The 26012-nt window shown below is 43.9% G+C and overlaps 1 protein-coding gene and 1 pseudogene across 12 annotated transcripts in view; one reads left to right on the top strand and one right to left on the bottom strand.

The window, feature by feature from the left end:
• Nucleotides 1-26012, top strand: part of IRF7 (interferon regulatory factor 7) — a 207756-nt gene that overhangs the window by 17404 nt on the left and 164340 nt on the right. The window contains exon 1 of one of the 12 annotated variants that reach the window (XM_056527137.1): nucleotides 21793-21849. The exons of the other annotated variants lie outside the window; for them this stretch is intronic. The gene's annotated coding sequence lies outside the window, so the exon portion shown is untranslated. Of the gene's footprint in view, nucleotides 1-21792; nucleotides 21850-26012 lie in introns of those variants that run through there. 12 annotated transcript variants of the gene reach the window in all.
• Nucleotides 13733-13822, bottom strand: LOC130277972 (U2 spliceosomal RNA; annotated as a pseudogene).

Raw genomic sequence — 26012 nt, 5'->3', positions numbered from 1 at the left:
TTCATTTTTACAAGGGAAAATAGGAAAAAAAAGCCCCCCAACATTTGTAACCCCATTATTTTTGAGTAAGAAAATACCCCATATGTGGATGTAAAGTGCTCTGCGGGTGCACTACAATACTCAGAAGAGAAGGAGCGCCATTCAGATTTTGAGGAGAAAATTTGTCCGGAATTGAAGGCCACGTGTGTTTACAAAGCCCCCATAGTGCCAGAACAATGGATCTCCCCCTCTTATGTGACCCCATTTTGAAAACTACACCTCTTTCAGCAAAATTTGCTTTTCAAAAGCCAAATGTGACTCCTTCTCTTCTGAGCATTGTAGTTTGCCCCAGAGCATTTTACGTCCTAACATGGGGTATTTCCATACTCAGAAGAGATGGGGTTCAAAATTTTGTGGGGCATTTTCTCCCATTACCCTTTGTAAAAATGGTAAATTTGGGGGAAAAAAACATCATTTTAGTGAAAACTTTTATTTTTTTCATTTACACATCCGACTTTAACGAAAAGTCATCTAACACCTGTGTTAAGGCTCACTTGACCCCTTTTTACGTGCCTTGAGGGGTGAAATTTCCAAAATGGTATGCTATGTGGGGGTTTTCTTCTGTTCTGGCACCATAGGGGCTTCCTAAATGTGACATGCCCCCCAAAAACCATTTCAGAAAAATTCACTCTCCAAAATCCCATTGTTGCTCCTTCCCTTCTGAGCCCTCTACTGCGCCTACCGAACACTTGACATACACATATGAGGTATTTCCTTACTCGAGAGAAATTGGGTTACAAATTTCGGGGGATTTTTTCTCCTATTACTCCTTGTAAAAATTCAAAACTGGGTCTACAAGAACATGCAAGTGTAAAAAATGAAGATTTTGAATTTTCTCCTTGACTTTGCTGCTATTCCTGTGAAACACCTAAAGGGTTAACACACTTTCTGAATGTCATTTTGGATACTTTGAGGGGTGCAGTTTTTATAATGGGGTCATTTGTGGGGTATTTCTAATATGAAGTCCCTTCAAATCCACTTCAAAACTGAACTGGTCCCTGAAAAATTCCGATTTTGAAAATTTTGTGAAAAATTGGAAAAATGCTGCTATACTTTGAAGCCCTCGGATGTCTTCAAAAAGTAAGAACATGTCAACTTTATGATGAAAATATAAAGTAGACATATTGTATTTGTGAATCAATATATATTTTATTTGGAATGTCTATTTTCCTTATAAGCAGAGAGCTTCAAAGTTCGAAAAATGCTAAATTTTCTATTTTTTCATCAAGTTTTGGAATTTTTCACCAAGAAATGATGCAAGTATCGACAAAAAGTTACCACTAACATGAAGTAGAATATGTCACGAAAAAACTATCTTGGAATCAGAATGAAAAGTAAAAGCATCCCAGAGTTATTAATGCTTAAAGTGACAGTGGTCAGATGTGCAAAAAATGGCGGGGTCCTTAAGGTGAAAATGGTCTGGGTCCTTATTTCCTATACAGTCATCATATAATGGTAAATGCCACCATTACACAGGCTCTTCAGTGAAAAACTATTTTTTTAAATCAGATTTGTAAATGACTTCTATTTAAAAATCTTAAAGGAAATCTGTCAGTAGTATCATCCACACTAAACCTGTTACACAGGCTTGTAGTGCGTATGATGCTTATTAAAACGGTACTCACATTGTGTAGATTCGCCCAGCCGTTCCGCCACAAATTGCGTTTTTCTATATATGCTAATTAGGGCCTTAGGGCATGGGCGGAGCTCCGATCCGAGCTTTGGGCACCCTGACATCATCTTCGTCGGGCGGCCGCTGCACCCGACTCATCAATATTCATAAACCCCCTCCCTGCTCCTTCAGCCGTGTTATAATACTGCGCATGCGCCGCTTACTGTGTCCTCTCAGAAGCTGCGTTTCCACTCGGCTTCACAGCTGCAGACATCGTTGCACCGCATGCGCAGTATTATAACATGGCTGAAGGAGCAGGGAGGGGGTTTATGAATATTGATGAGCCGGGTGCAGCGGCTGCCCAGTGAAGATGATGTCAGGGTGCCCAAAGCTCGGACCGGAGCTCCGCCCATGCCCCAAGGCCCTAATTAGCATATATAGAAAAACGCAATTTGTGGCGGAACGGCTGGGCGAATCTACACAATGTGAATACCGTTTTAATCAGCATCACCCGCACTACAAGCCTGTGTAACAGGTTTAGTGCGGATGATACTACTGACAGATTTCCTTTAAACTTTCCAGTACATATTTGCTGTATCTTCTATTGGATTTTGAATTTCTTTTCAGTCTGACCACAGTGCTCTCTGCTGACACCTCTGTTCATGTCAGGAACTGTCCAGAGCAGGAACAAATCCCCATAGCAAACCTATCCTGCCCTGGACAGTTCCTGACATCCACAGTGGTGTCAGCAGAGAGCGCTACGGTTAGACAGAAAAGATAAAAACTTCCTCTGGAGCATACAGCAGCTAATAAGTACAAATCTGTTTAACTTTCTGGCACCAGGTGATTTAAAAATTTTTTTTTCCACCGTAGTACCCCTTTAAGAAAATTCTGCGCATATTCCACTTGCTGCAGACTCCCATTGATCTCAATGGGATTCTGATGCTCAGTTTATACTACTGAAGTTCTGTAGGGGAACTTCTGACGTCGAATTGGATTGGAGACTGAACATCTTCCACCAGTTTATAAAGAGGTCCCGGCACTGCGCTGTAGTAAATGGGATGTTGCTTACTGTTCATTAAAGGGGTACTCCGGAAAAAAACAGTTTTCAAATCAACTGGTGCCAGAAAGTTAAACAGATCTGTAAATTTAAATGTTCTCTATATACATCTATTTGTGGAGTTCCCTCTTGATGTATAAATATGATCTAGATAGATATCTTGAAGTCATGATGACGGGATCCATTTTGGATTATTTTCTTTGAATCCAGCCTAAGGTGTATGGCCACCTGTAACATTTTCATATACAGCCCACTTTAAATATACCCGTATCCATTTTTCTTCCACCAAATAGGATTATTGATTATTATTATTAGACCATAAAAATATCTGGGGCACTGGATTGATGCCAGTTGTATTTTTTTTTATTAACCGGAATTCTGACAATAATGCTGCAAATTCACTAAAACAAAATGCACAGTATAAGCAAAAGCAGCTTGTGTGTGATAACTAACTGAAGCTTGTGGCTTTGCTTTACAAACCAGCTATTCACTTATCTGCAAATAATTGAGGAAGCCAATAATCCGGGTAAAAACCAATGATGCAATGAAACTTATGTATGTTTCATCAACACATCTCGGGAAACGAAACTGAAAACAGAGAAATACTCTCACATAGAAAATCCTCCCTCCCTCCTTCACTCCCTCTTTCCCTCCCTCCTTCACATTCCTCTTTCCCTCCCTCCTTCACTCCCTCTGTCCTCCCTCCTTCACTCCCTCTGTCCTCCCTCCTTCACATCCCCTGCCATTGACTCTTCCTATACAGGGCGAGGCATCTACAGTGACGGATTGATGGAATTTCTATATGTGCACTCACTACTGTATCACACATTATAGCCCCATAATTACCCCGGGGGAGTTGCGTAACCAACACTAAGTATAAAGTAAGGCTTCTGCTTCTTTTCTGCTTAACCCGTTCGCTGCTAGACTACACAAGCTCCATCACATTCACAATAAACATTTGTAATTTTAGCTGTACGCTTAACAACTCTATTAGGCTACCTTCACACTGCCGTTGTGACCCGTTAGGCTCTTTTTTTGGCCTTTAACGGACGTTATCGGGTCACAACGGGCCCAGCCGGATCCCATTGATTATAATGGGGTCTATTGTTTTACAGGAGTAAAGCGAGAGAAAAAACGGTACATGCACTCATTTGTTCTCCCGCTATACTCCCTTTCTTTTAGGGTACGTTCCCACACGGCGTATTTTGCTGCGTATTTGGTGCTGCGTATTTTCCTACCCATTGACTTCAACAGAGAAAATAAAATACGCAGCAGCAAATACGCAGCAAATACGCCGTGTGGGAATGTACCCTTACAATGGCTGGTGCACTGCCGGGTCACAACGGCAGTGTGAAAGTAGCATGAATGGAATGAATATGATTTTCAGCTTTTGAAGATTTGTGGTAAATAAATATAAAGCTTCATTATTATAACAGAATAAAAGGATCACATGAAACATTAACCTTATTTTTTGTACACCGTTCATAGCAATACCAGATTTATCTCCCTGTTAGGCCCATTTCAAAACAGCGTAATGCGGACAAATATTTGTGCTTCTTTCAGTTGGATCTTTCAGTTGGATCATTTGACCCACGGTTTGACCAGGACTTGCAAACATTACAATCAGTTTCTTAACTCCTTTCATGCTGCTGGAACGAAAAATAATTGGGGTGGTCCATTGTGGCTTCTCCCTGCCCTACCAGAGATCTATGAAACGAAGCAAGTGGATCAGGGAAAAGCCACCAGGAACCTCCCCGATGATAAGGGGTTCAGGCAGTGTGAAAATGATGGGGGAAAAACAGCTGATTTCTTCAAACAACAGCGTCACTCTTGTCCTCAGGTTGTGTGTGGTATTGCAGTTTAGGTCCATTGAAGCTCAGGGAGCCAAGTTGTAACACCACAAACAACCTGAGGACAGATGTGGTGCTGTTGTGAGACTAAATTAACTCTGATTTTCTATTCTTGACTAATACTTTTTTTAATTTTTTTTATCTCCACATTTTTGACCATAAGTTTTTCTTTTTCCTCAAGGTACTCTGGTTTCCTCCTATAGGGTGCGTTCCCACAGGGCGTGACGCTGCGCAAAATGTATGGCAGCAGCGGGAAATACGCTGCGTATCCCTTGCTCACTATACACACAGGGCTTTCCGGCGGCAGCCCTATGTGTGCAGTGAGTTTTTGAGGCGGAGCCGCGCGTCACAGACACTCCGGCACACGGCCCCGCCTCCAAAACTCACTACACACATAGGGCTGCTGTCGGAAAGCCCTGTGTGTATAGTGAGCAAGGAATACGCAGCATAATTCCGGCTGCTGCCATACATTTTGCGCAGCGTCAAATACGCTGCATATACGCCCTGTGGGAACGCACCCTAAAAGGGTAATCCGGTGGAAAACGTTTTTTTTTTTTTTAAATCAACTGGTGCCAGAAAGTTAAACAGACTTGTAAATTACTTCTATTAAAAAATCTTAATCCTTCCTGTATTTATTAGCTGCTGAATACTACAGAGGAAATTATTTTCTTTTTGGAACACAGAGCTCTCTGCTGAATCACGAGCACAGTGCTCTCTGCTGACATCTCTGTCCATTTTAGGAGCTGTCCAGAGCAGCATATGTTTGCTATGGGGATTTTCTCCTACTCTGGAAAGTTCTTAAAATGGACACAGATGTCAGCAGAGAGCACTGTGCTCAAGTTTCAGCAGAGAGCTCTGTTTCCAAAAAGAAAATAATTTCCTCTGTAGTATTCAGCAGCTAATAAGTACTGGAAGGATTAAGATTTTTTAATAGAAGTAATTTACAAATCTGTTTAACTTTTTGGCACCAGTTGATTAAAAAAAAAAAAAAAAAAAAGTTTTCCACCGGAGTACTCCTTTAACTCCAAAAAGGTTAATGGTTCTTTGATAGGGAAATTAGCTTGTGGCCACTATTGGGGACGGATGTGTGTGGTGACAATTACTGTACAGCTCTTTGGAATGTGTTCCACAATATGTTCTGCTATATAAATAACTGTAATTTTTTGTTATTGTCAGTTTACATGCAATACATTTATTCAGCATTGGGAAGAGGTCCTTAACACTGCAGAATTTCCGCTTAGAAATTGTGGCGCAGCAGTCTCCTATTGACTTCAAAGGGATTCTGCTGCACAATTCACCAAATTCAAAGTCTGCTCCAAAATAATGAATGTGTCAATTCTTTCAGCAGGAATCGGTGAAGACCGCATTGCCGCCCGTGGTAACGGTGCATGTCCACGTGAATTTGGGCAGTGCCCACTGCAGACAGGGTCTCTGCCCCGAATATCTCTGGGCGGAGATTCTGTAGTGTGAACTTACCCTTATGCAGAAACTATCAGGGTTACTTAAGTCATCAATTGCATAAAACCAAAGTAGTGTAAGATAAATTTGAGAGCCATGTACATTAACTGGGTGGTCTATTTAGTGCAAAATATTGCAAGCCAGAAGTGGATCCTGCAGGTAGAAGAAGTAAGTTCTTTCTTTACATTTCCCATTCCTCTTAATCCCACTTGTGGCTTTAGCATCAAAAATTGCAGTGTGTGAAACCACCCTTTAAGGCAGGGGTCTCAAACTGGTGGCCCTCCAGATGTTGCAAAATCTCAACTCCCAGCATGCCTAGACATGCCCAGACAGCCATTTGCTGCAGCTAACAGTGGTTGGGAATGCTGAGAGTTGAAGTTTTGCCACATCTGGAGGGCCACCAGTTTGAGACCCCTGATTTAAGGAGAAGTATCATGTACAAAAACGTATCCCCTATCCGCAGGAGTCCGACCTCTGGGGCCCCCCGCAAACTCCTAACGGCTTTCCCACAGATATATTTGGAGGGGGCATGACGGCAACCGCTTTGTGCAGGGGTCGACACACCATTCCTGGAGAGAGTCGGTATCCCATACAGAAGATTGCAGGGGATCGGACCCCAAACCAGCCCCCCATGATCTAAAACATTTCCCCTATCCTGCGGCTAGGGGATACGTTTTTGTACATGATACAGTGGTCCCTCAACATACGATGGTAATCTCCGTTCCAAATGAACCATCGTTTGTTGAAACCATCGTATGTTGAGGGATCCGTGCAATGTAAAGTATAGGACAGTGGTCTCCAACCTGTGGACCTCCAGATGTTGCAAAACTACAACACCCAGCATGCCCGGACAGCCAACGGCTGTCCGGGCATGCTGGGAGTTGTAGTTTTGCAACATCTGGAGGTCTGTGGGTTGAAGACCACTGGTATTGGAGGTTATACTTACGTGTCCTCGCCGCTCCGGACCATCACCGCTGAACTGGATGTCATCCTCTATCGCTGTTGCCGCGTCCCCGGGGTGTCCCCGACGCTCCGGGAAGGTCTCTGCTGCCTGGGAACGTCGCTCTCCGCCGCCGCCGCCATCACGTCACTACACACGCCGCTCCTATTGGAAGACGGGACGGCGTGCGCGGCGACATGATGATGACGATGGAGGGCGCCAGCAATGCAGAGGATCCCGAGGAGTACGCTACGGAGCCCCGAGGACAGGTAAGTGATCGTCAGCGGACCACACGGGGCACCGTAAATGGCTATCCAACGGCAGCTGAAGCAGTCAGCGCTGCCAGATAGCCGTTTATGCGATGGCCCCGACATATAAAAGCATTGTATGTTGATGCTGCCTCTGAGAGGCCATCGTATGTTGAAATTATCGTATGTCGGGGCCATCGTAGATCGGGGGGGGGGGGGGGGGGGGGGTCACTGTATATCCTTTAAATGATTTTCCAGTGACAGATGTTTGGAAAAAGTAAGGTTGTAAGAGTATTCCCCTTTTTTTATTAAAAAGATATGTGCAGGAATTTGTTAGTAAAATAGGACTCCCCCTCCATCTGCAGGCCACCCACTTACCTGACTTATAAGAAAAGTCTATAACTGGAAACTCCCTAAACTCTATTGGAGAGAGACTGCAAATGCAACCTGGACTATTTAAAAAAAAAAAAGTAATAAAATAACAAGGCAGAATGCCAAGCCTGGTGTTTTCAGTTTCGATTCCTGCTGATGAAACCTTATCAAATAGTGCATAATAATAGCTATGAAACTTCCTGATTCTTTCCTCCTACTTTCTATTCAATGACATTAGTATGTGTGCTGACGAAACCTTCACTACTTAACCTCTGCAAGCACAAATACACCCACAGTTTCTCCTAAACTGCTGATATGGAATATTCATCTTATTTGTTGGCTTCTCTATCATTACATTATGCTCGTTTTTGTGGCTTGTTAAAATCACTAAAGTTCAGGAATATTGTACAGGTATGGCCACAAGTAGCCAAAGTGCTAGGGGTTTACTACAATGGACACACTTTCATACCAAAGTCCAAATTTTATGCTGAGGATTTTGATTGAAATATGCAAATGAAAGAAAAAAATCTATTGTGTTTAAAAAGCTGCTCTAGCTGCTTTTGTTGTGGATCTGCCCCATTTCTCCATTTGTAATTCTGACTTCTCTATTGAAGTTCATTGGGATTGGGAAAATCAATGCCATTTCCACAACAAACTGATATGCTACATATTTTATATCCACACCGCACCTCAATTCCGTGTGTAATTAATGTAGATATTGCTAGTGGTAAATCCTCAGCATCTACACCATTTGTGGTCATACACTGATTGTTTCCTTACTTGTCACTTGGATAAAAATACATAATGAAAGTTTTTACTTTTTGTGTTTCATGGCTTCTGCATACTGTGCCATTAACTGGATCAGGCTGCCATAGTCACTGTACTACATTAACCCCTTAAGGACCAGGCCATTTTACACCTCAGGACCAGAGCGTTTTTTGCACATCTGACCACTGTCACTTTAAACATTAATAACTCTGGAATGCTTTTACTTATCATTCTGATTCTGAGAATGTTTTTTACTGACATATTCTACTTTAACATAGTGGTAAAATTGTATGGTAACTTGCATCCTTTCTTGGTGAAAAATCCCAAAATTTGATGAAAAAATTGAAAAATGTGCATTTTTCTAACTTTGAAGCTCTCTGCTTGTAAGGAAAATGGATATTCCAAAAAAATTTTTTTTAATTCACATATACAATATGTCTACTTTATGTTTGCATCATAAAATTGACAAGTTTTTACTTTTGGAGGACACCAGAGGGCTTCAAAGTTCAGCAGCAATTTTCCAATTTTTCACAAAATTTTCAAACTCACTATTTTTCAGGGACCAGTTCAGGTTTGAAGTGGATTTGAAGGGTCTTCATATTAGAAATACCCCACAAATGACCCCATTATAAAAACTGCCCCCTCAAAGTATTCAAAATGACATTCAGTCAGCATTTTAACCCTTTAGGTGTTTCACAGGAATAGCAGCAAAGTGAAGGAGACAATTCACAATCTTCATTTTTTACACTCGCATGTTCTTGTAGACCCACTTTTTTTATTTTTACAAGGGGTAAAAGGAGAAAATTTATACTTATGTTTGTAGCCCAATTTCTCTCGAGTAAGCACATACCTCATATGCCTATGTAAATTGTTCGGCGGGCGCAGTAGAGGGCTCAGAAGCGAAGGAGCGACAAGGGGATTTTGGGAAGTACGTTTTTCTGAAATGGTTTTTGGGGGGCATGTTGCATTTAGGAAGCCCCTATGGTGCCAAAACAGCAAAAAAAAAAAAAACACATGCCATACCATTTTGGAAACTAGACCCCTTGAGGAATGTAACAAGGAATTAAGTGAGCCTTAATACCCCACAGGTGTTTCACGACTTTTGCATATGTAAAAAAAAATTATAATTTTTTCACTAAAATGTGTGTTTTCCCCCAAAGTTCACATTTTTGCAAGGGTTAATAGCAGAAAAGACCCCCCAAAATTTGTAACCCCATCTCTTCTGAGTATGGCGGTACCCCATAAGTTGACCTGAAGTGCACTACGGGTGAACTACAATGCTCAGAAGAGAAGGAGTCATATTTGGCTTTTTGAGAGGAAATTTTGCTCAGGGGGCATGTCGCATTTAGGAAGCCCCTATGGTGCCAGAACAGCAAAACACATGGCATACCATTTTGGAAACTAGACCCCTTGAGGAACGTAATAAGGAATAAAGTGAGCCTTAATACCCCACAGGGGTTTCACGACTTTTGCATATGTAAAAAAAAAAAAAATGTTTTCACTAAAATGTGTGTTTCCCCCCAAATTTCACATTTTTGCAAGGGTTAATAGCAGAAACGACCCCCCAAAAGTTGTAACCCCATCTCTTCTGAGTATGGAAATACCCCATGTGTGGACGTCAAGTGCTCTGCTGGCGCACTACAATGCTCAGAAGAGGAGGAGCGCCATTGAGCTTTTGGGAAAAAAATTGTTTGGAATGGAAGTCAGGGGCCATGTGCGTTTACAAAGCCCCCCGTGGTGCCAGAACAGTGGAACCCCCCCACATGTGACCCTATTTTGGAAACTACACCCCTCACAGAATTTAATTAGGGGTGCAGTGAATATTTACACCCCACTGGCGTTTGACAGATCTTTGGAACAGTGGGCTGTGCAAATGAAAAAAAAAATTTTTCATTTTCACGGACCACTGTTCCAAAAATCTGTCAGACACCTGTGGGGCATAAATGCTCACTGTACCCCTTATTACATTGCGTGAGGGGTGTAGTTTCCAAAATGGGGTCACATGTGGGTATTTTTTGGGGGGGGTTTATGTCAGAACCGCTGTAAAATCAGCCACCCCTGTGCAAATCACCAATTTAGACCTCAAATGTACATAGTGCGCTCTCACTCCTGAGCCTTGTTGTGCCCCCACAGAGCATTTTACGCCTACATATGGGGTATTTCCGTACTCAGAAGAAATTGTGTTACAAATTTTGGGGGTCTTTTTTTCCTTTTAACGCTTGTGAAAATAAAAAGTAAAGGGCAACACCGGCATGTTAGTGTAAATTTTTTTATTTTTTTACACTAACAAGCTGGTGTAGCCCCAACTTTTCCTTTTCATAAGGGGTAAAAGGAGAAAAAGCCCCCCAAAATTTGTAGTGCAATTTCTCCCGAGTACGGAGATACTCCATATGTGGCCCTAAACTGTTTCCTTGAAATACGACAGGGCTCCGAAGTGAGAGAGCGCCATGCGCATTTGAGGACTAAATTAGGGATTGCACAGGGGTGGACATAGGGGTATTCTTTGCCAGTGATTCCCAAACAGGGTGCCTCCAGCTGTTGCTAAATTCCCAGCATGCCTGGACAGTCAGTGGCTGTCCGGAAATGCTGGGAGTTGTTGTTTTGCAACAGCTGGAGACTCCGTTTTGGAAACACTGCCATACAATACGTTTTTCATTTTTATTGGGGGGACAGTGTATGGGGGTGTATATGTAGTGTTTTACTCTTTATTATGTGGTAGTGTAGTGTTTTTAGGGTACATTCACACAGGCGGGTTACGGTGAGTTTCTCGCTAGAAGTTTGAGCCGCAGCCCAAACTTGAAGCAGGAAACTTACTGTAAGCCTGCCCGTGTGAATGTACCCTGTACGTTCACATGGGGGGGCAAACCGCCAGCTGTTTCAAAACTACAACTCCCAGCATGTACTGACAGACCGTGCATGCTGGGAGTTGTAGTTTTGCAACAGCTGGAGGCACACTGGTTGGAAAACCTTCAGTTAGGTTCTGTTACCTAACTCAGTATTTTCTAACCAGTGTGCCTCCAGCTGTTGCAAAACTACAACTCCCAGCATGTACTGATCGCCGAAGGGCATGCTGGGAGATGTAGTTATGCAATAGCTGGAGGTACGCAACTACAACTCCCAGCATGCCGAGACAGCTGATTGCTGTTTGGACATGCTGGGATTTGCAGTTTTGCATCTGGAGGGCTACAGTTTTAGAGAACACTGCAAAGTGATCTCCAAACTGTGGTCCTCCAGCTGTTGCAAAACTACAATTCCCAGCATGCCCTGACAGCAAACAGTTGTTTGAGCATGCTAGGAGTTGTAGTTTTGCAAGATCTGGAGGGCTACAGTTTAGGGACCACTATATAGTGGTCTCAAACTGTAGCCCTCCAGCTGTTGCAAAACTACATATTCCAGCATGCCCAAACAGCTGTCTGGGCATGCTGGGAGTTGTAGTTTTGCAACATCTGGAGGGCTACAGTTATAGACCACTGTATAATGGTCTCAAACTGTACCCTCCAGATGTTGCTAGGCAACTCACCGGCTTCCGTCGGATCCAGCCGCACGTCATCGCCGCCCGCCGGTCTCCGTTGCCTGCAGCCTCCGACGCCCGCCCGGATCGGTAAGTGGATCTTTGGCGCCGGTCCCCGTCGTTTCCCCGTCCTGCCCCGCCTATTGTGGGAGGGCAGGACGGGGAAAACGAAAGTAAACCCCCCCGCCCCCGATCTGCTATTGGTGGTCGCGTCTAGACCACCAATAGCACGGATAGGAGGGGTGGCACCCGTGCCACCTCACTCCTATCGCTTCAGGGGGATCGTGGGTGTCTTAGACACCCGCGATCCCCCTTACATTCCGGGTCACTGGGTCACTATAGACCCGTAATGACCCGGAATTGCGCAAATCGCAAGTGTGAATTCACTTGCGATTTGCCGCGATCGCCGACATGGGGGGGTCTGATGACCCCCCCTGGGCATTTGCACGGGATGCCTGCTGAATGATTTCAGCAGGCATGCCGCTCCGATCCCCGCCCGGTGCACGGCGGGGACTAGAACTGCCCATGACGTAAATGTACGTCCCTGGTCCTTAAGACCCAGGGTGTCGGGACGTACTGTTACGTCATGGGTCCTGTAGGGGTTAAAAGCATCATAAATATTGACAAACAAATGATAACTCCATACACATGAATGCTCAGCATAGCTTATCAGGCATATAGTTTGCCTGATAATTCAATAAAATTGTCAGATGGATGTGAACTTAATTATGAGTGAATATCAGGTGATGAGCGGGATTATACAGTCAGGGGTGTAAATGTTTTACATTGAAGGGGATGTATGTCTATTATATACCCCTTGACTGTATAATCCTGCCCATCACCCGCCACTCCCTATATTAACTTGTTTGGGACGAAGGGCGGACAGGTACGCCCTTGCGTCCCAGTAGTTAAGGACGAAGGGCATACCTGTACACCCTTGGTATTTCCGATCACCACCGCTCATCAGCAGCCATCCCGGCATATGGCCTAGGGTGGTCCTGAGACCGTGATCACCGCGATTTGCAGATCAATTCTGACCGGCTAATCATGTTTTTTCCAGGCCAATCGGGTCTCTGGTGACCCGATTTAATTTTTTTTAGAGCCGAGGCAAGTGCTCTCTATCACCCAAAGTGCATGAAAAAGTGCAAATGTGTCACACTAAAAAAACGTGCACAAAGGATGCGGTCTATCGCTAAGCCCTTCTCCAACAGGAGAGAGGCCCCCCAACAAACCTACCCTTCACCTCCGGGTCAAAAGGCACCTGCAAGGATCCAGGTTCGATGCCCCTTTTCGCCGAAGCTACTAAGGGGCCGAAAATGCTCCTGGCTTCAACCTAGGCGTTAACCAAGGTATCAGCCAAGGAGCCGTATACTGATGGCATCTTGACCGAAGCCAAGATGCCCAGGGGTTGCAGGGAGGTGAGGAACTTAATGGCCACACACACCTCCCCTAGACTGCCAGGAGGGACACCCAGATGGGCTACCGCATCCTGCCAATCCTGTGTACAAAGAAAAACACGAAACGTGGCACAGTGACATACAAAAAAAAAATTATAAATAAGTGAACGTAGTGCAGATATACTGCCCGGTCATCCAGCCGGATCTATAAAAATTTCCCCAATCCTAGCCAAAAGGCCAGGATACCAAGAGTGCCAAAGGTGAAGAGTAATGGTGCAGTGCTTTTACTCAGTGAGTTATAATACCCAGTGAGTTTCGGCACCTCAGGGTCACCACTCCCCGAGGCACAGACGTACCTCGGCTCTACACCCCTCTACCTCATGGCGAGACCCGGAGGAAACAGGTCACATCAGGACAGCCGTTGATCTGGTTCTGTGGCACCAGCCCCGGAACGCCCCAGTACACCTGCTCCTCCATGCAGCATCCATCCTACATCAATGGCAGAGACTAAACCACTAATAAGAACAGATACTACACTTGATCTTAGCCATAAGGCCGAGAAGTCTCTAGTGACCCGATGGCCCGTAAGATAAGGGTGATTGGTGCTGTCCGAGACAGCACCGATCATCCTAAAGGATATGAGTGAGGTGGCAGGAGTGCCACCCATTCCTATCCCTGCAATTGGTTAGGAGCTACCGACCAATCACAGAGGGCCGTGGTTCTGACATAAACGCAAAAAACAAACAAACAAAAAAAAAACACCCACATGTGACCCCATTTTGGAAGCTACACTCCTCAAGGAAAGTATTAAGGGGTGCAGTAAGCATTAACACCCCACAGGTGGTCACTGTACCCCTTGTTACCTTCCTTGAGCAGTGTAGTTTCCCAAATAGTATGCCATGTGGTTTTTTTTTCCATTCTTGCACCATGGGGGCTTCCTAAATGCGACATACCCCCCAAAAACCATTTCAGCTAAATTTGCTCTTCAAAAACTCTTTCCCTTCTGAGCCCTCTAGTGCACCCAAAGAGCACTTTACTTCCACATATGAGGTATTTCCTTACTCGAGAGAAATGGGGTTACAAATTTTGAGGGGCATTTTCTCCAATTACCCCTCATGAAAATGAAAAAATTAGGTTAACACCAGCATTTTAGTGAACAAAATCTAATTTTTCATTTTCACGTCCCACTTTAACGAAAGTTCAGAAAGTTCATCAATCACCTGTGGGATGTTGAGGCTCACTATACTCCTTGTTCCTTCTTTGAGGGGTGAAGTTTTCCAAATAGTGTGCCATGTGTTTTTTCTCTTTTTTTGCTGTTCTGGCACCATGCGGGCTTCCTAAATGTGACATTCTCCCAAAAACAATTTCTGCAAAATTCACTCTCCAAAAGCCCATTGTTGCTCCTTTTCTTCTGAGCCCTCTACTGCACCCACAGAGCACTTTATATCCACATATGAGGTATTTCCTTCAAACAAATTTTGGGGTGCTTTTTTTCCTTTTACATTTTCGTGTAAAAAAATGAAGATTTTGAATTTTCTCCTCCACTTTGCTGCTATTCCTGTGAAACAAAGAGTTGACAAATTTTCTGAATGTCATTTTGAATACTTTGAGGGGTGCAGTTTTCATAATGGGGTTCATTATGAGGGATTTCTTACATAAAGACCCTTAAATTCACTTCAAAACTAAACTGGTCCCTGAAAAATTCAGATTTTGAAATTTTTGTGAAAAATTGCTGCTATACTTTAAGGCCTCTAATGTTATATATAATATAATGCCAACATAAAGAAGACATATTGAATATGTGAATCAATATATAATTTATTTGCCATGTCTATTTTCCTTACAAGCAGAGAGCTTTAAAGTTAGTAAAAAGCTAAATTTTCAAATTTTTCATGAAATTGTGGAATTTTTCACCAATAAATTATGCAAATATCGATGAAAATTTACCACAAATATAATGCACAAACACAAACATATGTCACAAAAAACAATCTCGGAATCAAATTCATGAGTAAAAGCATCCCAGAGTTATTAATGCATAAAGGGACAGAGGCAAGGTTTGCAAAAAATGCTCTGGTCCTTAAAGGGGTACTCCCGTGGAATCAACTAGTGCCAGAAAATTAAACAGACTTGTAAATTACTTCTATTAAAAAATCTTTATCCTTCCAGTACTTATTAGCAGCTGTATGCTACAAAGGAAATTCTTTGCTTTTTGAATTTCTTTTTTGTCTTGTCCACAGTGCTCTCTGCTGACACCTCTGTCCCTGTCAGGAACTGTCCAGAGTAGCATAGGTTTGCTATGAGGATTTTCTCCTGCTCTTGACAGTTCCTGATATGGGCATCACATGTCAGCAGAGAGCACTGTGGACAAGACAAAAAAGAAATTCAAAAAGCAAATAATTTCCTCTATAGCATACAGCTGCTAATAACTACTGGAAGGATAAAGATTTTTTAATAGAAGTAATTTACAAATCTGTTTAACTTTTTGGCACCAGTTCATTTAAAAAAAAAAATAGTTTTCCACTGGAGTACCCCTTTAAGGGGTTAAGATTTTGTTCACAGCCATCTGATGGTTACCTGAATTTTTAGACAAACTATTATTCCACATATCTTGAGAACGGGAGGTCATCAATACTTCTACATGTAAGACCACCCTTATAAGAATGGTGTATAGGGTTGCCACCTGGCCAGTATTTTCACGCCCCTCCCATAGCCTTGCGTTGAGGGGGTGGGGTGTGACGTCACCCGGGGGCGGAGTCGTGATGTCACAATGCTGCGGAGAGCTCACAAAGGTGGGTGCACAATGACAGATTGGGGGGATCCCCAGCGGCTGGACCCCCATGATCATACATCTTATCTCCTATCCTTAGGGCCGGTGTCTGCCTTTAAAGGGGCACACCGGTGGAAAACTTTTTTTTTTTTTATCAACTGGGGCCAGAAAGTTAAACAGATTTGTAAATTGCTTCTATTAAAAAATCTTAATCCTTCCAGTACTTATTAGCTGCTGAATACTACATAAGAAATTATTTTCTTTTTTGGAACACAGAGCTCTCTGCTGACATCACGAGCACAGTGCTCTCTGCTGACATCTCTGTCCATTTTAGGAACTGTCCAGAGTAGGAGAAAATCCCCATAGCAAACATATGCTGCTCTGGTCAGTTCCTAAAATGGACAGAGATGTCAGCAGAGAGCACTGGGTTCCAAAAAGAAAAACATTTCCTCTGAAGTATTCAGCAGCTAATAAGTACTGGAAGGATTAAGATTTTTTAATAGAAGTAATTTACAAATCTGTTTAACTTTCTGGCACCAGTTGATTTAAAAAAAAAAAAAAAAAGTTTTCCACCAGAGTACCCCTTTAAGGCCTTTTTTCCCAATAGGGGACATCTTCAATAGTGGACACTTTTTTAATTTCCCATGAGTGTCCGCTATTGGATTCTACAGTATAGCATCAAGCAGAATATATATATATATATATATATATATATAAATGCTTAAAAGGGTACTCCGGTGGAACCAAATTTTTTTTAAATAAACTGATGCCAGAGCGTTATACAGTTTTGTAAATTACTTCTATTTAATAATCTTAAAGGACATCTATAGTGCAAAATAACTATAATAATAATACTAAATATAATAATTATAAGTTATAGATCGTGGGGGGTCCGAGCATTGGGGCCCCCCGCCATCTTCGTTACGGGGCCGCAGCAATATACAGGAAAGGGGGCGTTCCGTCCCCGCATGACACGGTGGCCGACACGCCCCCTCCATGAATCCCATAGAGATACATGGAGGGGGAGTGTCTGCCACGGCTTTCTGCTGGGGACGAAACTTCACTTTCGGCAGACTGCTGCGGCCCCGTCCAGGAGATCCCCAGGGCCCCAGCGCTCGGACCCCCCGCGATCTATAACTTATCCCCTATCCTTTGGATAGGGGATAAGTTATTTTGGGCTGGAGTACTCCTTTAAAGGGATATTCCGGTGGCTGGCTCCAGAAAGTTAAACAGATTTGTAAATTATTTCTATATCAAAATCTTACTCCTACCAGTACTTATCAGCTGTATGCTCCAGAGGAAGTGGTGTAGTTTTTTTAGTCTGACCACAGTGCTCTCTGCTGACACCTCTGTCCGTGTCAGGAACTGTCCAGAGCTGGAGAGGTTTGCTATGGGGATTTGCTCCTACTCTGGACAGTTCCTGAGACAGACAGAGGGGTCAGCAGAGAGAACTGTTGTCAGACAGAAAAGAATAACTCAACTTCAGCAGCTGATAAGTACTGGTAGGATTAAAAAAAATTAATAGAAGTAATTTACAAATCTGTTTAACTTACTGGAGCCGGTTGATATGAATAAAAATGTTTTTCACTGGAATACCCCTTTGATCCTTCCAGTACTTATCAGCTGTGTAGTTCTTTTCAGTCTGACCACGGTGTTCTCTGCTGACACCTCTGTCCATGTCAGGAACTGTCCAGAGTAGGAGCAAATCCCCATAGCAAACTTCTCCTCCTCTGGACAGTTCCTGACACGGACAGAGGTGTCAGCAGAGAGCACTGTGGTCAGACTGAAAAGAACAACACAACTTCCTCTGGAGCATACAGCAGCTGATAAGTACTGGAAGGAGTAAGATTTTTATATAGATGTATTTTACAAACCTGTTTAACTTTCTGGGCCCAGTGGGTTTGAAAACATTTGTTTTGCACTGGAGTACCCCTTTAATGTATTATGTATGTATATATTAATGCTGGTGTTTTACTCCATAGTTATTGTTTCCTACTGTTAACATTTAATTGGTGCTGATATGAAGGGGTTACACTGTCTTTGATGTGAATTCAGCATTTTGCTAGGTGGAAGGGGTAGATAATGATGAGCTTAGGGGTGGTTCTTTAATAAGATTAGGTATTATTTATTTAGACATGTATTTCTTTACGGTTAGGCCTTGAAAAAGGAGTTTCGGAAAGGTGTAGGTTTTAATGTACTTGTAGTCCACCTGCACATTTTTATCTGTTTTCTACAATAACGCTTGAACACGAATTTCCTACACTTGGAGTTTCCATTTCTGTCTACAGACCAAATGTTTACAGTATATTGTACCAATATCTACTCACACAGTGTGCTAAAGACAGCAATTTATTAAGGATTTTTCATTGGCATTTTAACATAACATCCAAACCTCCAAGGAGGATAGGTCCTAAGCAGCTGATCACGTGGGGTCAGACTGCTAAAGCCCAGCGCGATCACTAGGACCTAGCCCTCAGTGCTGCAGCTGGCATGTACTCCATTCATTCCTATGGGAGCGCCGAAAAGACTCGAGTACAGCTCTTGGGCATCATCGGCACTCCCATAGAAATAAATGTATCGTTTGCCGTCCACCGGTAGACAACACACGGGGGGGGGGGGGGGGGGGTTCAGCGGTCAGGCCTCCTGCGATCAGTTTATTTTCGGCAGAGTATTCCTTTAAGGTTATTGTGAACCTGTGAAGCTCATGCTAAATATTTACTTCTTGAACCCATTTGGGATATTTCCTCTTAGGGGTATACTCCCTTTTGTTGTCAGGATTTAGAAATTAAAGGGGTACTCCGGTGGAAAACAATTTTTTTTAAATCAACTGGTGCCACAGATTTAAAAAAAACGTAAATTACTTCTATTTAAAAATCTTAAGCCTTCCAGTACTTGTCAGATGCTGTATGCTCCACAGGAAGTTGTATTTCTTTCTGGAGTTCTTTTCTGTCTGACCACAGTGCTCTCTGCTGACACCTCTGTCCTTTTCAGAAACTGTCCAGAGCAGAAGAGGTTTGCTATGGGGATTTGAGATTTGCTATGGGGATCAGCAGAGAGTACTGTGGTCAGACTAAAAGAATTCCAGAAAGAAATACAACTTACTCTGTAGTATACAACAGCTGATAAGTACTGGAAGGATTAAGATTTTTAAATAAAGTAATTTACAAATCTGTTTAACTTTCTGGCACCAGTTGAGTAAAAAAAAAAAAATTTCACCGGAGTACCCCTTTAACCCCTTAACGACGCAGGACGTAAATGTACGTCCTGGTGACGTGGTACTTAACGCACCAGGACATACATTTACGTCCTGAGCATAACCGCGGGCATCGGAGCGATGCCGGCATCATGCGCGGTAGGTCCCGGCTGTGTATCGCAGCCAGGGACCCGTCGGTAATGGCGGACACCCGCGATCCCGCGGATGTCCGCCATTAACCCTTCAGATGCCGATCACGGCATCTGCAACATCGCGGTCACTTAACAGGATGATCGGATCGCCCGCAGCGCTGCCGCGGCGATCCGATCATCCTGCAAGGCAGACGGAGGTCCCCTCACCTGCCTCCGCTGTCTTCCGGGAGTCTTCTGCTCTGATCTGCCTTCCCGCAGACCAGAGCAGAAGATCACCAATAATTCTGATCAGTGCTATGTCCTATACATAGCACTGAACAGGATTAGCAATTGAGTGATTGCTTTAAATAGTCCCCTATGGGGACTATTAAAGTGTAAAAAACAATGTAAAAATTTTTTGAAAAACCCCCTCCCCCAATAAAAACCTAAAATGTCCCATTTTCCCTATTTTACCCCCAAAAAGTGTAAAAAAAATTATTCTATATACATATTTGGTATCACCGCGTGCGTAAATATCCGAACTATTAAAATAAATGATCCCGTACGGTGAACAGCGTGAACGTACAAAAAAAAAGTCCAAAATAGCTGCTTTTTTATAACATTTTATTCCAAAAAAAATTAATAAAAAATGTAATAAACGTTTTGTATAAGCAAATATGGTATTAATAAAAAGTACAGATCACGGGGCAAAAAATTAGCCCTCATACCACCGCTTATACGGAAAAATAAAAAAGTTATAGGTCTTCAAAATAGGGGGATTTTAAACGTACTAATTTAGTTAAAAAGTTTGCGATTTTTTTTAAGCGCAACAGTAATAGAAAAGTGTATAATCATGGGTATCATTTTAATCTTATTGACCCAGAGAATAAAAAACATGTCATTTTTACCATAAATTGTACGGCATGAAAACAAAGCCTTCCACACATATAGTATTGCCCCACACATATAGTATTTTATGGTTGCGCCATACATTTTATGATAAAGTGAATGATGGCATTACAACGGAAAACTGGTCACGCAAAAAACAAGCCCTCATACTAGTCTGTGGATGAAAATATAAAGAGTTATAATTTTTTGAAGGGGAGGAGGAAAAAACGAAAACGTAAAAATAAAATTGTCTGAGTCCTTAAGGTCCAAATGGGCTGAGTCCTTAAGGGGTTAAAGGTTTTGTGTTAAGCTATTTTTAGACATTCTCCCACCCGTCACAGATAAATAGGAGCAGACATGTGTGCAGCACCTTAAAGGGGTACTCCGGCCCCAAGACATCTTATCCCCTATCCAAAGGATAGGGGATAAGATGTCTGATCGCGGGGGTCCCGCCGCTGGGAACCCCCTCAATCTAGCATGCAGCACCCACCTGTAAGTACTGCAGGAAGCGCTGGAGGCTCTCAGTGTTAAGCCACCCGACCACAGGGACGGAGTATCGTGACATCACGACTCCGCCCATGTGTGATGTCACGCCCCGCCCCCTCAATGCAAGTCTATGGGAGGGGGTGTGATGGCGCGACCCCCGCGATCCGACATCTTCTCCCCTATCCTTTGGATAGGGGATAAGATGTCTTGGGGCCGGAGTACCCCTTTAAACTTCCCCCCCCAGGGAACTGGTAGCAGTCATCTCTGCTCCCAGCAGGACAATGTGGAAGAAAGCAATTACTGGAGGAGCCATCACAGCTGTTGAGTAAGAGCTGCTGATGGCTCCTTGGCTGTATCAACAGGCTAAGGCTGGGTCCACACCAAGTTTTTGCAATACAGATCCCGTAATCGTTTTCAATTTGAAAACCGTACGGAACCGTATTGAAAACCGTATGCATTGACTATTCATTGAAAACCGTATGCCAAAACATGCATCAGGTTGTGTCCGTTTTGCATCCTGTATGGTTTTGTCAGTTTTTTTCTGTACCCAAAACCATAGACTTCCACAGTTTTTGGTGCGGGTGAAAAACCATATTGAAACGTATAAATTTTTTTTTAACATGGGAGTCAATGGGAAATAAAACAAGTAAAACTTTATTCATAATGGAGTGAAAAGTTAAAAACGTATACGTTTTTTTTTCTTAAAAACAGCTGAAAGCGGACATCATTTTTTAAAACCGTATACAGTTTTCAACTTTATACGAGTTAAAATTTGTACACACATTTTGATACAGTTTAGTCCGCTTTTGAGGAATCTGTTTAATTAAAAACCTGATACGGAAACTATATTGCAAAAACGTGATGTGAACCCAGCCTAAGGAACATATTTCATAGGGGCTGCCCCCCTCCTGCTGGTGAGTACATCCCTGACTGTTCAACAATTCTAAAATATCTAATAATTGCTTCCATTTAATGTTGAAATTTAAAAAATCATACCAAATAAAGTTTCATTTACAGTAATTCCTGTACATCTAAACAGTTCAATGCAGTGCACACAACACCATGATCTGTTATCTATAACGCCTCCACAAACCTCCTCCACCTTACTGACACGCCTTATCCACAGGTAAGTCTGTGTATCTACTAGGTGTTATGAATCTGCTGTGTTTACCAGCACAGACATCCATAAATGTAAGCTACAGTACAAATGTATGTAGAAGTGGTGTACCCAGGGCCCCCCTTATAGTATCACCATATTGTATATAGGTTTGCCTCATTTAATGTACTGTTGCTTTAACCCCTTAAGGACCGGGGGGTTTTCCGTTTTTGCATTTTCGTTTTTTGCTCCTTGCCTTTAAAAAATCATAACTCTTTCAATTCTGCACCTAAAAATCCATATGATGGCTTATTTTTTGCGCCACCAATTCTACTTTGTAATGACGTCAGTCATTGTGCCCAAAAATCTACGGTGAAACGGAAAAAAAATCATTATGCAACAAAATGAAAAAAAAAACGCTGTTTTGTAACTTTTGCGGTCTTCCGTCTCTACGTTGTACATTTTTCGGTAAAAATGACACCTGATATTTATTCTGTAGGTCCATACGGTTAAAATGATACCCTACTTGTATAGGTTTGATTTTGTCGTACTTCTGGAAAAAATCATAACTTCATGCAGGAAAATTAATACGTTTAAAATTGTCATTTCTGACCCCTATAACTTTTTTATTTTTCCGTGTATGGGGCGGTATGAGGGCTCATTTTTTGCGCCGTGATCTTAAATTTTTAACAGTACCATTTTTGCATTGATAGGACTTATTGATTCATTTTTTCATGATATAAAAAGTGACCAAAAATGCACTATTTTGGACTTTGGAATTTTTTTGCGTGCACGCCATTGACCGTGCGGTTTAATTAACAATATATTTTTATAATTTGGACATTTCCGCATGCGGCGATACCATATATGTTTATATAGGGACCTATAACACTGCACACACTGATCTATTACATTGATCACTGGTTTCTCATAGAAAACCAGTGATCGATGATTCTGCCGCTTGACTGCTCATGCCTGGATCTCAGGCACTGAGCAGTCATTCGGCGATCGGACAGCGAGGAGGCAGGTAGGGACCCTCCTGCTGTCCTGTAAGCTGTTCGGGATGCCACGATTTCGCCGCGGTTATCCCGAACAGCCCACTGAGCTAACCGGCATGGTTTCAGTTTCACTTTAGACTCGGCGTTCAACTTTGAACGCCGCGTCTAAAGGGTTAATAGCGCGCGGCACAACGATCAATGCCACGCGCTATTAGCCACGGGTCCCGGTTGTTGTTAGAGGCCGGCCTGACCCGCTATTACGCCGTGGCCCCGCGTTATAGATCGGGAGCGGACACATGACGTTCCAGTACGTCATGTGTCCTTAAGGGGTTAATGTTTGTACCGCATGATTGTTACCCAGGAGGCTCTAGTGACCAGGTGACCCCCCAGGTACCTATGGGCTCCTTGCACAGCCCCCCTATATAACCAGGGGAGGGGCTGCAATCTCTCTCTTTTTCCTGAGGTCCAGTGCAGTCAAGTTGTTCTAGTGTCTATGTCTAGAGCATTGGAGGCCTCAAGCCTAAAGTCCTGCAGCCACAAGTCGGTCATCAGTAAGTCAAGTCATCTGATTGTCAGTCACCATTTCTGTCAAGTCAAGTCCATCTGTAGTCACCATGGCCTGCACTAAAGTCAGTCTAACTACTGCAAGTCCCAGCAAGCCTGCGAGGTCCAACTGTGTTGCTGGTCACCTCCCTGGGATATTTGGCTGTACTGCAAAGACTATATCACCTTTCTTGCCTCAGTAAAGCTGCCGTTATCCTTAATCTGGCGTTGGTGTCTTCATTGCCCCTGCCTAACCCAGGATCAGCGGTATTACCTTCAGGTGGTTAAGGCTAAACCACGCCCTGCTGTCACAAAAAGAAGGGGTTAATTCCATCTGCCCCTTGGGCCATAACATTTGCCCTTCATCTACCCTGCACCTCACACTCCGACACCAAAACTTCTTGGCATCACGAATAGAATAAGAGTATGCGCCATTTACCACAAGCCACAAGTCCTCCCCCCTAGTCTGAATTGTGCCCAAAACTGTGTGTAAAAATCGCATGTCGATGCGACAGAATTTGTGCCAGTTAAGACACGTTCTGCAAACGTGTCTTAACTGAGACGCTTGTGAAATAGAGGGGGAGGTGAAGAATAGTTTGCTGCCTGTGTGGTTGGAAAACTGTGAAAGTCACTACAACAATGTGCACAATCAAAACCGAAGCCATGCTACGCTGTTCCACTGTGCTGATATCTGAAAGGGTTAAGGAAGCGCTGGAGAAGCGCGCAAAAATGTCCTGTGCTGGTCAACGTCCCACCCCTGGGCGTGTAAGTCAATTCGCTGTGTCCATGCCGAAGTGGAACTATGAAGATCTGCCTCATGTAGCCGGGGGAGCAGAAGTTGGCGCTGCACTGATGACGTCCTTCCGGCCGACGGCCATTTTCCCGGAGCCCAATATAAAAGGGACCATACAGTCGAGGATCCTCAGTTTGCCAGAAGTCTCGGAGAGCAGTAAAATGGTGGAGCAGGCAAGTGCACGTGTGGAGAGTACTAAGATGGCGCCGGAGGCCCGGCAAGTTGCCTCAGCGCAACTATTTCAGGATCTTGCTGACTGATTGCAGCGGTTGTCTCTCAGGGCCGAGGAGGCCTGTCACCATATCCCGCTACCAGAGGACGACGACTGGCCAGCAACCCCGGGGGGGGGGGGGGACTTCAAAGTCATCAGATGCATCATCGCCGGTGAGGCTGCCTCCTCACCATCAGACCTGGGGGTCCTTGGCCAAAATCCAGACGGAGGAATCAGAAGTGACTACCCCGGCTGAGGCCGCGTTTTCTACCCCTCCTTCCACCCCTTGCCCAGAGCAAACCCCCCAGGCCCCAAAGTCTGTTGAGTCTACTGCATGTCCGCAGTCACCACCCTTACCCAGGTGATTGTTCGACGATGAGCCCTACTTAATCCGTTACATGAGGGAGCATCTTCTTCCCCTACCAGGGAAGTCCTATCCCCCAGTTCCTCCGGCCTGGTCCGAAAGGGCCAAGAGAGACACTGAAGTTGCCGCAATTGTGGAGGAGCTGAGGGCTCAGAGGATGGGCCTAAGCAGCTGCCATTTGAGGTGCGACAGGAGCAGCAGCAGGATACTAAAATGTTGAAGGCCCTGTACATCAGGAAGTTAGAGCACCCCTGAGAGGGTGAGCTACCCCTGGAGCGCTGCAGTGCAATTGTGATAAAGTTTGACAAGGTCAGGGGGATTGGCACCCTTATGGACTGCCGACACGGGGGAAACATCTTAGTGAAGGGTAGTAAAGAGAGAGACTATCTTCCACCAGCCATGCATTCTCTTGAGAGCAGGGAGATTGTTGAGTACATGCCCATGCAGAGCATGAGAGGAGAGTGGGCGGCTGCGGTGACCCGTCCGAAGAATCCAACCCAAATCCCATTTGCCTACTTCCCATCACACGACTGGGATGCAGATCCCTTTGGATTACTATGATCGCAAGTCAAAGACCCCGTCCGAGAGGAGGAGGTCTATCTGCCCGTGGCGCCTGCTATGGCTCCAAAATACATGCCCAAGTCATCTGAGGATGTGCCCAGGCCTACTCCTATGTGTATCAACACAAGTGCCTAGGCCTACTCCAGCTGTTGCGAAGGTTTGGCCGGCCCAACAGGCACCGACAGCTCATCTCCCAGTGGCGCAAGCTGCTGCGGTACAGGTAGTGGTCACTGTGAGCCTGACCATCACAGAGTCCTGTTTGTCCCAAGTCTCTTGGAACACTCACGTTAACCCCATGGAGGGGGCCCAGTCTCGTGGTCCTAGGTTCATGTCACAACCTAGGAAACAAACCGACCGGCGAGGCTGGGATGGAAAGATGCCATATTAAGGAGCATCTTGTCAGTCAAGTAACTTACCCTTGTGGTCAAAAAGACTAACTGTGTTTTGTGTGAGAACACGTTTGTTGTTACAGGTGACAAGAAACGTTCAAGTATAGAGCCTGACGAACTTGTCAAGACCATTTTGTTGCAATTATTTTGCGTAAGTGTATGTGTCCGGCTTATAGCTGTCACGATGCCGGCTGGCAGGAGGTGGATCCTCTGTGCCAGAGAGGGATAGCGAGGACCGTGCTAGTGGACCGGTTCTAAGACACTACTGGTTTTCACCAGAGCCCGCCGCAAAGCGGGATGGTCTTGCTGCGGCGGTAGTGACCAGGTCTTATCC

Source organism: Hyla sarda, chromosome 6 (assembly GCF_029499605.1).
Source record: "Hyla sarda isolate aHylSar1 chromosome 6, aHylSar1.hap1, whole genome shotgun sequence".
NCBI classification, from domain to species: Eukaryota; Metazoa; Chordata; class Amphibia; order Anura; family Hylidae; genus Hyla; species Hyla sarda.
This window is presented reverse-complemented; position numbering and strand designations above follow the sequence as displayed.